This window comes from Neophocaena asiaeorientalis, unplaced genomic scaffold (assembly GCF_003031525.2).
Source record: "Neophocaena asiaeorientalis asiaeorientalis breed wild unplaced genomic scaffold, Neophocaena_asiaeorientalis_V1.1 scaffold121, whole genome shotgun sequence".
Taxonomy (NCBI): Eukaryota; Metazoa; Chordata; class Mammalia; order Artiodactyla; family Phocoenidae; genus Neophocaena; species Neophocaena asiaeorientalis.
The window spans coordinates 1,771,167-1,784,957 of NW_020172142.1; the positions used below are offsets into that span (position 1 = coordinate 1,771,167).

Consider the following 13,791-nt stretch of genomic DNA (forward strand, 5'->3'; position numbering starts at 1 on the left):
TCCTAACCACTGGACCACCAGGGGATTCCCTGAAGTGGCATTTCTAAGAAGGTTTCTGTGGGAAAGTAGTCTTGGCAGAAATCTGAAGGATAAGTAGGAGCTAGCAGGAAGGGAGGGAGGGAAAGAGCATTCCAAGCAGTGAAAATAGCATGAACAAAGGCCCTGTGGTGGGAAGATACTGTGATAATAGTAGCTAACATTGATAGAGCACTTATTATATGCTAGACACTGTCCTAAACACCTTTTGTGTCTAACTTCGTTTAATTCTCATCTGTTAGTTATCCCTCGCTGTGAAACAAACTTCCGCAAACCTTGGCAGCTTGAAACAGCAAACATTTATAGTTTCACATATTTCTGTGGGTCAGGAATTGAGGAGTAGCTTAGCTGGGTGGCTCTGGCTCAGGGTCCCTCATGATGTTGCAGTCAAGGTGAAAGCTTGCACTGTGGAAAACAGTCTGGTAGTTCCTCGAAAGGTTCAACATACTAGTTACTGTTTGACTTACCAATTCTACTCCTAGTTACGTACCCAAGAGAAATGAAAACATAATTCCACGCACAAAACTTTATGTGAGTGTTCCAAGCAGCATTATTCACAATAGCCAAAAAGTAGAAGCAACCCAAATGTCTATCAACTGATGAATGGGTAAACAAAATGTGGTATATTCATACCATGGCGTATATATAGTTCAGGAATAAAAAAGAATGAAGTACTGATACATGCTATGGCATGGATGACCCTTGAAAACAGTGTGCTCGTTGAAAGAAGCCAGACACGAAAGGTCACATGTGAAATGTCCGGAATAGGGAAATCGAATAGAGACAGGGGCCAGCAGGCTTTCTGGTTCCAGAGGGCGCTCTTGGAGAACTTTTGCTTTCAGTTTTCCTTTCTTCTCTCCTTTGCTTCTTTCTTCCTCTCGCCACTGCGTCCCCCTTCTTCTCTCCACCTCTTTCTTTTTCCTCCCACTCCTTTTCTCTCCTCCGTGCTACCTGTTTCCCCATCTCCCTACTCCTTCCCTTCTCTCCTTCCCTTCCCTGTGTTTCCCCTCCCCCACTGCATAAAAAGAAACAGTTACAGTTTTTAATTTTTTGCCTTGTAAAACAATTTGACAACGGAGGTGGATCTCGGTTGGTGAAGACATGGTAAGCCTCGCCGTCCCGTTCAGTCAGAACCTCTTAGGTAAAGACAGCAGGTTACAGGGAGTGCTGCGTTAATGTTCTTTGGTGTTTTCCAGCATGTGGGAGAGGTGAGGTTGGCCTGTTGTAAAGCTGGCCCTTTCCCTGTAGTGTCTTAGGTAACAGGCTTCCTGTGATAATGAAGGGCTTTGTAATGCTCATTGGGAAACCCAGGGGTTTGTCGTGAAGGTGTGAGCTTGCAGGTGAGGGGATGGAGGGAGGAGGGCCTGTCTCACTCTGCCTGCAGTCCCTGGGCAGGACATCTTCTGAATTCTTGGATGGAGGTAAACGTGCTGGGAGAGGAATGGAGTGAAGAGGAGGCTTGAAGGCTGGGAGTTCTGGGAGTCTTCGGGAGGGAAGTGACCTCTGGGAGAGGAGGAAAGGAGAGAGGACCAGCCCGCCTCCGCTCTGGGCACCTGGAAGCTGCGCAGAGGCTGTGTTACCCTAGTTTCCCACCCGGGGAGAGGCTGTTTCAGACCCTAACCAGCCCATTGGACTTCCTTCCCTGGCACCCCTGGGCACCGTGCTGGAGGAGGAGATGGGGTGCCAAGCGCGGTGAGCCTGGGCGCCCACGGCATTCTAGGGCTCTCCGTCTACCCATCATGCTTTGTGATTACCCCTCACCCCCCGGAGCCCAGCTTCAGGGCAGAGTAAGGTGGACTGTTGGTTTTGTGCAGCGTTGGGTTTTGTCCTGTGGGTGCCTCGAAAGTACCACAGAGGGAGGGAGGGAGGGAGGGAGGGAGGGCTGTGGGACTGAAGCTGCATGGGAAGAGGCGATGGAGGCGATATGGGGGATCAAGGGGAGGGGGTCTTCAGAACTGTGAGGACTGGGGGTTGTGGGCAGGGAGGGAGATGTGTGGATTTCAGATTTCAGAGGTCGCTGGCAGAGGGGGAGCATGGGGTCCAGGAGTTGAGCGGTGGGGAGTTGGACGGTGTTTGGCTTGGAGGTGACGTGCCCATCACGTCATGGGGATGATGACTGCAAGCCTGATGCCGCAGGGGGACGGACTGGGCAGTGGACAAGTGAGCACAAGCCAGGGGCAGCGTGAGTCTTGTCGACTTCAAAAATATTCACAGCCTAACGATTGAGAGTTATGTTTTATTTGGTGGGAATTTTTAGGACTTCAAGCCCAGAGGCAGCATCTCAAGTAACCCTGAGAGAACTGCTCCAAGGAGGCAAGTGGGGAGCCAGGTTATATAGAAGTTTTGCAACAAAGGGCAGGTAGTCTGAATGTCAAAAGAGTATCATTGGGGCATCCCTGGTGGCGCAGTGGTTGAGAGTCCGCCTGCCGATGCAGGGGACGCAGGTTCGTGCCCCGGTCCGGGAAGATCCCACATGCCGCGGAGCGGCTGGGCCTGTGAGCCATGACCATGACAGTGAGAGGCCCGCGTACCACAAAAAAAAAAAAAAAAAGAATATCATTATGGGACTTCCCTGATGGTCCAGTGGGTGAGACTCCGTGCTCCCAATGCAGGTGGCCTGGGTTCGACCCTTAGTGGGGGAACTAGAGCTCGCGTGCATTCCGCAACTAAGAGTTCGTATGCCGCAAGGAAGATCCTGCGTGCTGCAAGGAAGACCCTGTGTGCTGCAAGGAAGACCCTGTGCAGCCAGAATAAATAAATAAATAAAATTTAAAAAAGATAATTGTTAATTAAAAACAAACAGATATCCCAAGTTAAGGAATTTAGCACTTCTCTATGTATGGGAAGATGAAAGAGTCTGGGCTCACTGAAATCATTCCTTTGATAGGCATCTCGGCTATCTGGGGCCAGTATCCTTGTGTTTTCACATCCTGAGTTTCCTCCGGGCTCACGGTAGGGAGTGGCTGCAGTCTGAAGGTTGCTAGATGGCAGGTATTCTCTTCCTTCCCGAGTTCCCTCAGGGCTCACCAGCTCACTGTCTGGTGATGGCTGCAATCGGTGATGACTGTGACATTCTTTGTTTACTGATATAGCAGGCAGTATTCCCTTTTTCAGTCTCAAGCTAGCAAGGACTTTTTAAGGCAGGTGGAAGAAAATGACCTGGTATGGCCAGAGGAGCCAGAGATTGCCAACACGAAGCCCAGACCCCCAGAGAGTCAGCTTAGGGCAAGACTCGAATTTTCCTCTTCCAGAAGGTTTTCAGCGCTAAACTGGATTTTGATCTACATGATGGACCGTGCATGTGGGTCATGTTCTTGGTGGGAGAGAAGGAAGGTCTTGCAGAGCCGATGGGCATGGGAACCCTGACCTCCCTTCTCTTCTTTTCGTAGGAATTCAGTTCTCACACCCAACCCAACACGTTAGATTTCAGTGTATCTGATAACTACACTTTTTTTTTCGGTGTTGAAAAAACCTCACAACAGACAGCTCAGGTTGTCGTTAACTGTAGGTTTGAACTGCATTGCTCAGTGCTATTTCATTTCTATTTAAGGAGGGGTTTGTGAAGAGTAGAAATGGGAAGGGTCAAGTCTGAGTCTGAGGCAGGCCTGGAAGTACTTGTATTCTGGTGTCCTCTCCTCCCTTTGTCTGGGACCTGAGGGAGGGTGTGGGCCTGCCCAGGTGCGGATGCAGCGCCACCTAGTGGGCCAGAGGAGCACTAGCAACTGGAGTGGTAGCCTTAACCTTGAGACCAGACACCTGCAGTGCCCTGGGTGTGCAACTTTTGAAAGGGATTGGAGGAGAGAGGAGTTACTTGTCTAAAGAGTATGACAGGTAGGGCCGGCAACTTTAGATGGGTAGAACAAAAGAAATCTGCTCCCATCTCTTCTCCTGCCTTGGTCCATCCCAGCTTTATTTTATTTTATTCCCATCTGCTGTTTGCTGGAGTTAATTCCAGGAGTTGTTTTTTTAAGGGAGGGTGTTATGAAAGCCAAGAGTGGCCACATCTTCCTTGCTTAGACTACTTGTTAGGAGATCCTGATGGTGATGGAATGTCAGTCCTATGCAGTGAACTTTATCCTCCTAGTTATCGGTGGCTGTACTTTACATGCTTTTAAATTGGGTGTGTGTATTAGTTAGGTTTTGCTGTAGAAATGCTGGGTAACAAACAACTCTCAATTTCACAGTGGCTACTGCAACATTTACTCCTTGCTCTTTGTCTTAAGTTTCCATGCCTGAGCTTCATTTCAGGTCTGCTTCACTTGTCTCATTTGAAGATTTGGGATGACGGGCAGCAGCTGTGTAGGGCCGTGTTCTTCTCCTGGCAGGGGACAGGAGCTCAAGGGGACAAATGTAACCACACAGGCACAGTCAGAGCCTCTGATTGGACATGCAGTAAGTGACACATTCCATTGGCCCAGGGAAGTTCCATGGCCTAGCTCAAGGTCACTGAGTTGCGAAATGATACTTCATTCAAAGTGAGCCATAGCAAGGGTGGGGAATGAGGGAAGATCAGCCCGGATTTTAGAAGACCCTCAGGTAGCAGTAGTGGTCTTGAATGGCACAGGCATGTAGGTGGTCTTCAGGAAAGCCCCTGAAGTGGTGTCAGTGACCTTTAAGCCCTTTGCCTAGTCTCTTAGCTCTGCTGGGCTAGGAAACTCAGTGGGGGTGGGTAGGGGAAGGACCTGGGCTCCGATGGCCTAGGGTAGGGGCTAGCAGACTTATCCCTAAAGGGCCGGAGAGTAAATATTTTAGGTTTGTCAGTTCTGTAGTCTCTGCTGTTGTAGCAGACAGCGGCCACAGACAATACCTAAAGGAATGGGCGTAGCTCTTTTCCAATGCAAATTTTATTTATAAAAACAGGCAAGGGGCCAAATTTTACTGTGGACTGTAGTTGGTGGACTGCTGGTCTAGACCTTCAAGCCCTGATCTGTATCAGGACTTCAACTTAACAATAAGAGAGAAATATCCCTTTTTAGCTGAGAAGCCAAAAATAAAAATTCAAAGGGCTCCTGTTGGGTCCAGTAATAGCCCATTCTCCTCAGCATTGTTAAGCCGTGAACAGTTGTTCCATATCGTTGGAGTCTCCAGGCAGCCAGAGTTTATTGTTTCTCAGCGTGAAATCTCATTTTGCTTGACCCATTTTCAGTAGAAATGGCAGTGAAGGGTATTAGAAATTCCTTGGGCTTTCCTAGGATGATAGGGAAGGTGATTTAACCTTTTGGATGGATTCAGATACGTCTTTCATGAACAGTGTTTGGCAGGAGATTTGGAGATATGCCCAAGGGTGGTGGTAGGTGTGCCCAGAGACCTTTTCTCACATTCCTTGTGGGGTTACATTTTTGGTGTGTGAGTAACCACTTCAATGAGATAGAATTCACCCATTTACAGTGTATAATTTGATGGTTTTTAGTATGTTCACAGGGTTGTGCAATCATCGCCACAGTTAATTTTGGAACATTTTGATCACCCCAAAAAGACACCCCAGGCCCTTTAGCTGTCACCCACCAATACACTCACATGTCTCCCAGTGTGGCTGCATTTTTTTTTTTTTTGCGGTACGCGGGCCTCTCACTGTTGTGGCCTCTTCTGTTGCGGAGCACAGGCTCCGGACGTGCAGGCTCAGCAGCCACAGCTCACGGGCCCAGCCGCTCCGCGGCATGTGGGATCTTCCCGGACCGGGGCACGAACCCGTGTCCCCTGCATCGGCAGGCGGACTCTCAACCACTGCGCCACCAGGGAAGCCCTGCATTTTTAATAAGCTTTCACAGAGTCGCTTTTTGGTTTCTGCTGTCCTTGCTTTTCTTGGCTCATCCCTGGCGTTGGGGAGTTGAGCAAGGAATCTTGAGTGGTCATCCATGCTATTCAAGTGTGCACCTCAGAGGAACTTTAACTGCTCCTGACACTTGCGTATCATACATACGTCACCTGATGAGATAACTTTAATTTTTTTCCCTTTATTTATTTATATTTAACAAAGGCTTATATTTCTTCATGTGTATTCTTTGTAGGAGGTTATCCTTTGTAATTTTCTACATTTTGAGTTTACGTTTGTGTTGGTTTGAAACCTGGTTCAAGTAACGTGGAATCGTTTCACGCCCAGGTTTTATTGTTTCATCTGTTTTAACTGTTTATTATCAGACTGTAGTGATCTGTTTTTGGATGAGTTTGAAATCTTTTAATATCCAGATGATCTCATGTGATGTTCTGAAAAAGTAACCATTGTTCATTTATAAACAGAATTTCCTGTTCCGGAAGTTAGTTTAGATTAACAATAAGACAGTTGACTGCATTGAATGGTAGAGGCACAGCAGGAATTTCGGGTTCACAAAATTTTGTTCTATTAATAAAATAAAGTTTCTGTGATTTGGCACATAAGTCTTTATCTCAAAGTTTATCCCGTATGCTAACTGACTTCCTTTGTTCCTTGGTAAGGGCTGACTTTGGGGAGGAGAGGATAGACAGGATTGGGCCCTGAACTCTGGTAGCTGCTCAGGCTGCCTTGAAGGTCTTTGAGAGTCTAACTGTAAATATTGGGTGTAAATGTTTTTGGAAACCAGAAAGCAAAGGTTAAGTGTAAAGAGTTAATAATTTGAAAACAGGAAATTGGATCTGAACCCCCAGATTAGAGCAACAAAACCCAAGAGGGGGGAGGAAGATTAGTGAGATGAAGTATAAGCAAGTTATCCTATTTTTGCTACAGATAATGAGAGAAATACAGATTTACCTCCTAGTAATTTAAAGGTAACTACCTGTATCAGCAAGGCTTAAGCTTAGCTGCATGGAACAGTGCCTTCACCTGATAGGATTTATTTTTCTTTCACATAAAAGAAGTTCAGAGGGAGGCTCTGCCGTGCAGGTGTGACCCTCCTGTCCTCAAAGGCCTGGGCTCCTCCTGTCCTTCATTTCCACCATACTCGTGGTTTCTATCCTTAAGGTCACCTCATGGTCTTAGAAGGCTGCTGAAGCTCCAGCTATCATGTCCAAGTTCCAGGTTGTAGGAAGGCAGCCTTTGGGAAAGCCTCACCATTCCATTGCTTAAATCTCAACGGCCAGAACTTAACGCTCTTGGTCATACCTTGCTAGGAGGGAGGCTGAGAAATGTAGACTTCCCAGGTCTTTGATACTAAGGAAAGTAGGAGAGTGTGGGTGGTTGGGAAGCCACTAGCAGTGTCTATCATGCCTCTTTGATGTGATATCATAAGGTGTCATATCTTAAAGATAGAGTGTGAACCTTCCAAATCAGTGTTTCCTTGTCTTTCACAACATGACCCCCATAAGAAAATGATGATGTTTGCATAGCTCAAAGGGTAAATGGTGGGCTTCCCTGGTGGCGCAGTGGTTGAGAGTCCGCCTGCCGATGCAGGGGACATGGGTTCGTGCCCCGGTCCGGGAAGATCCCACATGCCGCGGAGTGGCTGGGCCCATGAGCCATGGCTGCGGAGCCTACGCGTCCGGAGCCTGTGCTCCGCAACGGGAGAGGCCACAGCAGTAAGAGGCCCACGTACAGCAAAAAAAAACAAACAAAAGGGTAAATGGTGATGGTAACTCATAGCTGGAGGCCACCCTGCCTAGTGCCTGCCACCCTCCATTCCCAGCACTTGGAGGAAACTCAGCCCTAAATCACTAGGGAAAAAAAAAAAGAATCTGGTGACACATATTCTATAAAACAAAAGACAGGTAACTAACAGAACCTCGAGAGTAGAACCACCAGGAGGCAGGACAAAAGTAAGATCAGTCACGTCTGACATTTGAAGACAAAGTCTCTGAATGGGTCAAAAGTAAAGCTTTAGCGATGTGCTATGTTTTAGGAAGTCTCAAAGCAAAGTACTCAAGAGAGTGGAAGTTGGGAGGAGGAGGAGAATTTAGAGAAAAGAGAGTTACACGGAGGAATTATTTAATCAGTGCAACCAGAGGGCCAGAGGCAGCGTGGGTGGTGGCTATGGCCAATGGGTCCAGACTGTGTGAGAAAGCCAGGTCTAATGCTTACCACGTGATGTGGATCCAGTTACTTAACCTCTGTGCCTTGGTTTCCCCTTCTGTAAAGTGGGGATGCTAATAGTCTCCACTCTTAGGGCTGTTGGGAGGTTTAAATGAGTCAGTGGAGATAAATGCTTGGAGATGGTAGCATCCATAAACAGTTGCCATTATTATTGCTGTTGTTTGTTATCATTATAAACAGTACAGCTGGATCCCTATATAGCTCCTTCAAACCCAATAAAATCCAGGTGATTCATCAAGAGAGAATGTTAAGAATGAAGCCATAGACGTGCTAGAAGTAAATATTGCTGGATATTTTAGTAATCTTGAGATGGGGAAGGCCATCCAAAGGCTAGGATTACAAAGAAAATGATCAAGGGGAGATTAAGAGGTACAAACTTGTAGTTGCAAAACAAATGATTTACGGTATGAAATGTACAGTGTGGCGAGTATACTCAGTAGTTTTGTAGTATCTTTGGTTGGTGACAGACTGTGACTAGACCTATCCTAGTGATCATTTTGAAATATATAGAAATATTGAATTACGATGTTGTGTAACAGGAACTAACATAGTGTTGTAGGTCAGTTGTACTTCAGAAACAAACAAACAAAAACTCATAGAAACAGAGATCACATTTGTGGTTACCAAAGCGGGGGATGGGTGCTTCGGGGGAGGGAGCGCTGGATGAAGGCTGTCAAAAGGTACAGACTTCCAGTTATAAGATAAATAAGCGCTAGGGGTGTAATGTACAACATGATAAATATAATTAACTCTGTTGTTATATATGGAAGTTGTTGAGAGTAAATCCTAAGAGTTTTCATCACACGGAAACAATTTTTTCTCTCTCTTTAATTTTGTATCTATATGAGGTGTTGAATGTTGCCTAAACTTATTGTGATAATCATTTCATGATGTGTGTAAGTCAAATCAGTATGCTGTCCACCTTAAACTTATACAGTGCTGTATACCAATTATATCTCAGTAAAACTGGTGGAAAAAAATTTGACTGCACAAAAATTAAACTTTAGACAGGCATTCTTGCTGTAGCACAATATATTTGCTTCTGAAAAACTTTGTGTTCTACAAAATGGGACACTAAAAATAGCAGGAGTTATGTGACTTTGTAACCAGAACCAACAAAAACCGTACATTGGGAGATAACATGAGTAGAGTGGTCATCTTTTATTTATTTTTAGAAAATAATGGTAAAACGTACATAACATAAAGTTTACCATTTTAGCCTTTCTTTCTTTGGCTGTGTTGGGTCTTTTGCTGCGTGCAGGCTTTCTCTAGTTGAGGCGAGCGGGGGCTACTCTTCACTGCGGTGCGCGGGCTTCTCATTGCGGTGGCTTCTCTCGTTGTGGAGCACGGGCCCTAGGCGCGCGGGCTTCAGTAGTTGTGGCTCGTGGGCTCTAGAGCGCAGGCTCAGGCGTTGTGGCGCACGGGCTTAGCTGCTCCGAGGCATGCGGGATCTTCCCGGACCAGGGCTCGAACCCAGGTCCCTTACATTGGCAGGTGCATTCTTAACCACTGCGCCACCAGGGAAGCCCGATTTTAGCCATTTTTAAGTGAACACTTCACCTTGTTGTGCACACATCACCTCTGTAAATCTCCAGAACTTCGTCACCTTCCCCAGATGCAGCTGCACCCATTAAACACAGATTCCTCTTCCCCGCTCCTCCAGCCCCTGGCAGCCACCTTTCTGCGTTCCGTCTCTGAATTTGATTCCTCTAACAGCCCCCACAGGAGGATTCAGAGTGTCTGTCCTTTTGTGACTGGCTTGTTTCACTTGGTGTAACGTCCTCAAGGTCCATCCATATTGTAGCTTATGTCAGAATTTCCTTCCTTTGTAAGGCTGAATAATATTCCGTTGTACATATCTACCACATTTTGTTATCTGTTCATCCACTAAAGGACCCTTGGGTTGCTTCTACCTTCTGGCTATTGTGATAATGCTTCTATGAACCCGGTGTACAAATATCTGGTCACGTCCCTGCTTTTACTTCTTTTGGGTATATACCTGGAAGTGGAATTGCTGGATCATATGGTAATTCTGTTTAACTTTTCAAGGAACCTGGTTGTGCATGTTTTGAACTTTATCAGGTATGTACTATAAACACACTTATGTATTTTGCCCTTCAGATTTTTTGGATTCCGCTCTCATTTTTAATCCCATATGGGAGATTACTTGTTTGAGGGTCATGGCAGAATTTTGGTCCTCCAAACATGCTGTCAAACCGTTTGCTGCAAGTGTCGTTCCAATTTCCACCAGCTCCATCTGTCTAAACACTAATTCAGCTGTGAGCGCATTAATTACAATCACACTGACACTGGCTATTTTCATGTAAATATTTTCGCCTGGTAATTTAATAATTATAAGATATAGAATATGTACGCTTTTAAGAGAAATTATCAAGAAAACTGGAAAACCAAAGTAGTTTTTTCTATTTATTTCCTAGTAAAACAAATTCGAATGAATATTAATCCACCCCACCCCACCCCATGTTTTGAGCATTTTCCTGCAGGTTTAACTTAAAATTAACACATTGATTTTTCCTTTTAAAATAAAATTTCTGTGCAGTTCTAACTTTATGTCTTAGTGTTAGAATCAATCTATCTTGTAATGTGGTATCGTCTGCTTTTGTAGATTTCTGTGCCAAGCCCATTGGAGTCACTATTTCTGCAAAACACTGCAATCAGTTTGACATCCGGGGGCCTCCATAGCAGGGTTCTTCTGACTTTGCTTTGTCCCGCCTCTTCCTGCCCTCTGGTTGCACAACACGCTGGCGAGTCTGAGTGGCCGGGGCCACATTCAGTTGCACGAGGTGGCACTTCTGCCTTGTGTTGGAGACCCTGCTCGTGAAGGCGGCCGCTGGGCGGCTCGGCCGTCTCCGTTTGTGCTGCTGTCATGGGGAGCTGGTGTCGTGTGTGATCAAGCCACGGCTCAGAACCTGACACCCCACCTGTGTGGAACTGAACCGGGGTCATTGTTTATCCTTTTTCTTAGAAAGAGTCACTTCTGGTGGCAGGTAAGGCCACGGCCCTTCCAGCGTCAGGTTTTGTTTCTCTCTCTGAATCCTGATTACCTTGGCCTCTCTGCTTCCATGCGAATGTCTCTGGAGACACTGGTTACTGCTCACAGCGAGGCATCAAGGAAGAGAAGAGAACTCTTGTCCCCGTCATGTCCTTGTGGGGCTGGAATGTGAGGAGGTAGTGTGTCGGGAGGTGAACTCAGGATGGTGGGGACAGGAAGGCATCGGGAGACCTGGCGTCCAGTGCCAACACTGCTCAGCCACGAGACCTCGCCCAGGTCCCCGCACCTCTGGCAGGGCCTCAGTGTCCCCTTCTGTATGTGGCAGGGCTGGGAGAGGCTGGCTTGGGTGTGAGCTCACGCCGGCCCTGGGGAGGGGTCTGAGAAGTCTCGGGTGGAAATGGCACAAGTGGTTTGTATCGTTCAGCAAAATGTTTATTGAGCGTTTACTGGTTACCAGGCAGGGTGCTGGGTAAACAGTGGAGAATGTCAGCCTGCGGGGTGGTCCTGCCACTTCCTGAGGCTCCTGGTGCGGGGGGCCATGCAGCGGACCGTGCCTCGGTCTCACGTCTGCTACTGGCTGCTCTGTGACGTTCAGCCACCTCCTCAGCCTCTCTGAGTGCAGCCCTCTTCTATTAAATGACGTGGTTGAGCCAGTAATTTCTAGTTCTAAAGGCCCCTTTGTAGTTGGTGAAATCACAACTTTTGTGGTATTCTAGAGAATAATTACTAACACTGAGTTCCCCGACGAAGCTTAGGTGAGGCTCTTAACTATGTGACCCTATGATAGAGAAGAATTTTCCAGAAGGACGTCTGGCAGATACCAGTTGCAAAGTATCAGATGTGTCCCTGGCACCAGTATGGCCTGTGTGTGAGTCTCTGAGCCCATGCCCTTTAATCCTAATAACTCAAGAAAAAGGCGTTGTTTCCAAGTCTGTACAGAATGATTTGCAGGCGGCTGAGTAGGTGAGCTGTCTCGTCTTGTGAAGACTTTAAAACATGGCTATGGGTTTGCAGTCACTGCCAAGGTTAATGCGTAATGACAGGGGCTTACGGACCCTAGCCAGAACTTCTTCAAGCACAGGCTGGCGTCACGTTCTTTGCTTGTCACCTTTAGTGTAGCCTGGAACCTTCTCCCAAGGCCCAGAGTTAGACACCAGCATGGGAAACCCCGGCGTGCAAACCGGAGGCACATGTGTTTAATTTGACCTCAGGTATTTACAGAATTCTCAACTAGCATCCGACATTTAAAAATCAGGGAATCTTATGTAAAAATACAGATCCCCGCCCTCTCAGAAGAAGTCGGCATATCCAGGTGCTATGGGCCCCCCTCGTTGGAGGCGGGGTGTGCTGGGAGTGGCGGCCACCCCCAGACACAGCCCTTGGTCTGGTGGCTCGGAGACGTTTTGGGTAGAAAAAGAGCTTTTCTGCAACCTGATGCCTTTGTTCTACAGATGGAGAGACAAAGTCCCAGATAAACCAAGACGTGACTTGCGGGTGACATGGCGAAGTTGGGGGCAGGGCCAGGGCTGGGAGCGCATTCTCCAAACTCCTGGAGCAGCTCTTGCTACATCCAGGGCCTCAGGCACTTGCCAGCAGGTGGCAGTCGTGGTGCTGGCTGGCCTGCCTCAGGGTCTGGCTTTCCTCCTTCCTCCTTTCCTGTGCCCTTCTGTTCCTCTCTTACTTTGATTTTGCCAGATTTTCTCTGGCCAAGCTTTTCCTCTTTGTCCAGCACTGCACTCTCTCCCCCTGCTGTTTTTCCTAGGATCTCCGGAGCCTGGGGGAGTGTTCAGGATACTGTCCTCCTCTCCCTTGCAGCTCTCTGTTCTCCTGGGCCCAGCGCCCTCAGCTCCTGTGTACAGGCAGAAGGCCCAGAAACCCCGGTGGAGCTACCCCCCGCCCATCTGGAGGTGGCCACCACTCAGAGCCTGTAACTGTGTGGTCCTAGATATGCTGGCTTTTTCCAACAGGCTAGGGATCTGTATTTCTGCATGAGATTCTCTGATTTTTAAACGTTGGACACTAATTCAGAGCTGCAGCCTCTGCTGTAAAGTGTGTCATCATCTGGGGCACCTGGCACGTTTCATGAACCTGGCGTGTCACCTTTGCATCAGTGCAAATGCTTAGATGGAGGGGCCTCCTTCAAGCCCCCTCTGGGGGTTATGGATCTAGCCCAAGTCAGGTGGAGAGTGGACATAGCTGGACCTACAGCCCCAGACCCTCAGGGCCCTCTCCCACCTCCCACAGCCCTCAGTGAAGCCCCCATCCTTGGACAGGAGGACCCGCTTCAAACCTTATGCCTTGGAGAAAACTAGGAAGGGTTATAGCTCTGAAGAGATGAAAAGAAGTCGTACATTCTGCTCCCAGGGTGGTGCTCTAAGAATGCTGGACACTGGATTGGATTTGCGTTTGCTGAGTGGTTGAGGCGACATTCACTTCCCCGTGGGGACTTTCCTCCGTGCTGGATGAAGATACTGAGTGAGACTTGCAAAGACCTGGACACTAGATGGCTCCACCTCCCCCATGCTAAAGGCTGGGTGTTTGTCCGACTAGGCTTGCCATCCCCTTGCTGATTCTTCCTCCCTTTTTCCCATCATTCATCGAGCGCTTACGGAGCACTTCCTGTTGCCCAGCGTGATGCTGAGGGCTGGGTTAGGTGTTAAGGGGTAATTCAGAGCTCCTCCCCAGGGACTCTCTGTTAGAAAAGGCATGTAACATTGTAGTGAAATAATCTCTGTACTAAACA

The 13,791-nt window shown here is 47.6% G+C and overlaps 1 protein-coding gene across 12 annotated transcripts in view; it reads left to right on the forward strand.

Annotated features, from left to right (window-relative positions):
* TRAK1 (trafficking kinesin protein 1) overlaps positions 1-13,791 on the forward strand; it is a 97,726-nt gene that overhangs the window by 8,214 nt on the left and 75,721 nt on the right. For 10 of the 12 annotated variants that reach the window (XR_003004366.1, XR_003004371.1, XR_003004365.1 and 7 more), the window contains exon 1: positions 966-1,140. The exons of 1 other annotated variant lie outside the window; for it this stretch is intronic. The gene's annotated coding sequence lies outside the window, so the exon portion shown is untranslated. Of the gene's footprint in view, positions 1-965; positions 1,141-10,906; positions 11,044-13,791 lie in introns of those variants that run through there. One more of the 12 variants, XM_024753999.1, reaches the window with a different exon arrangement.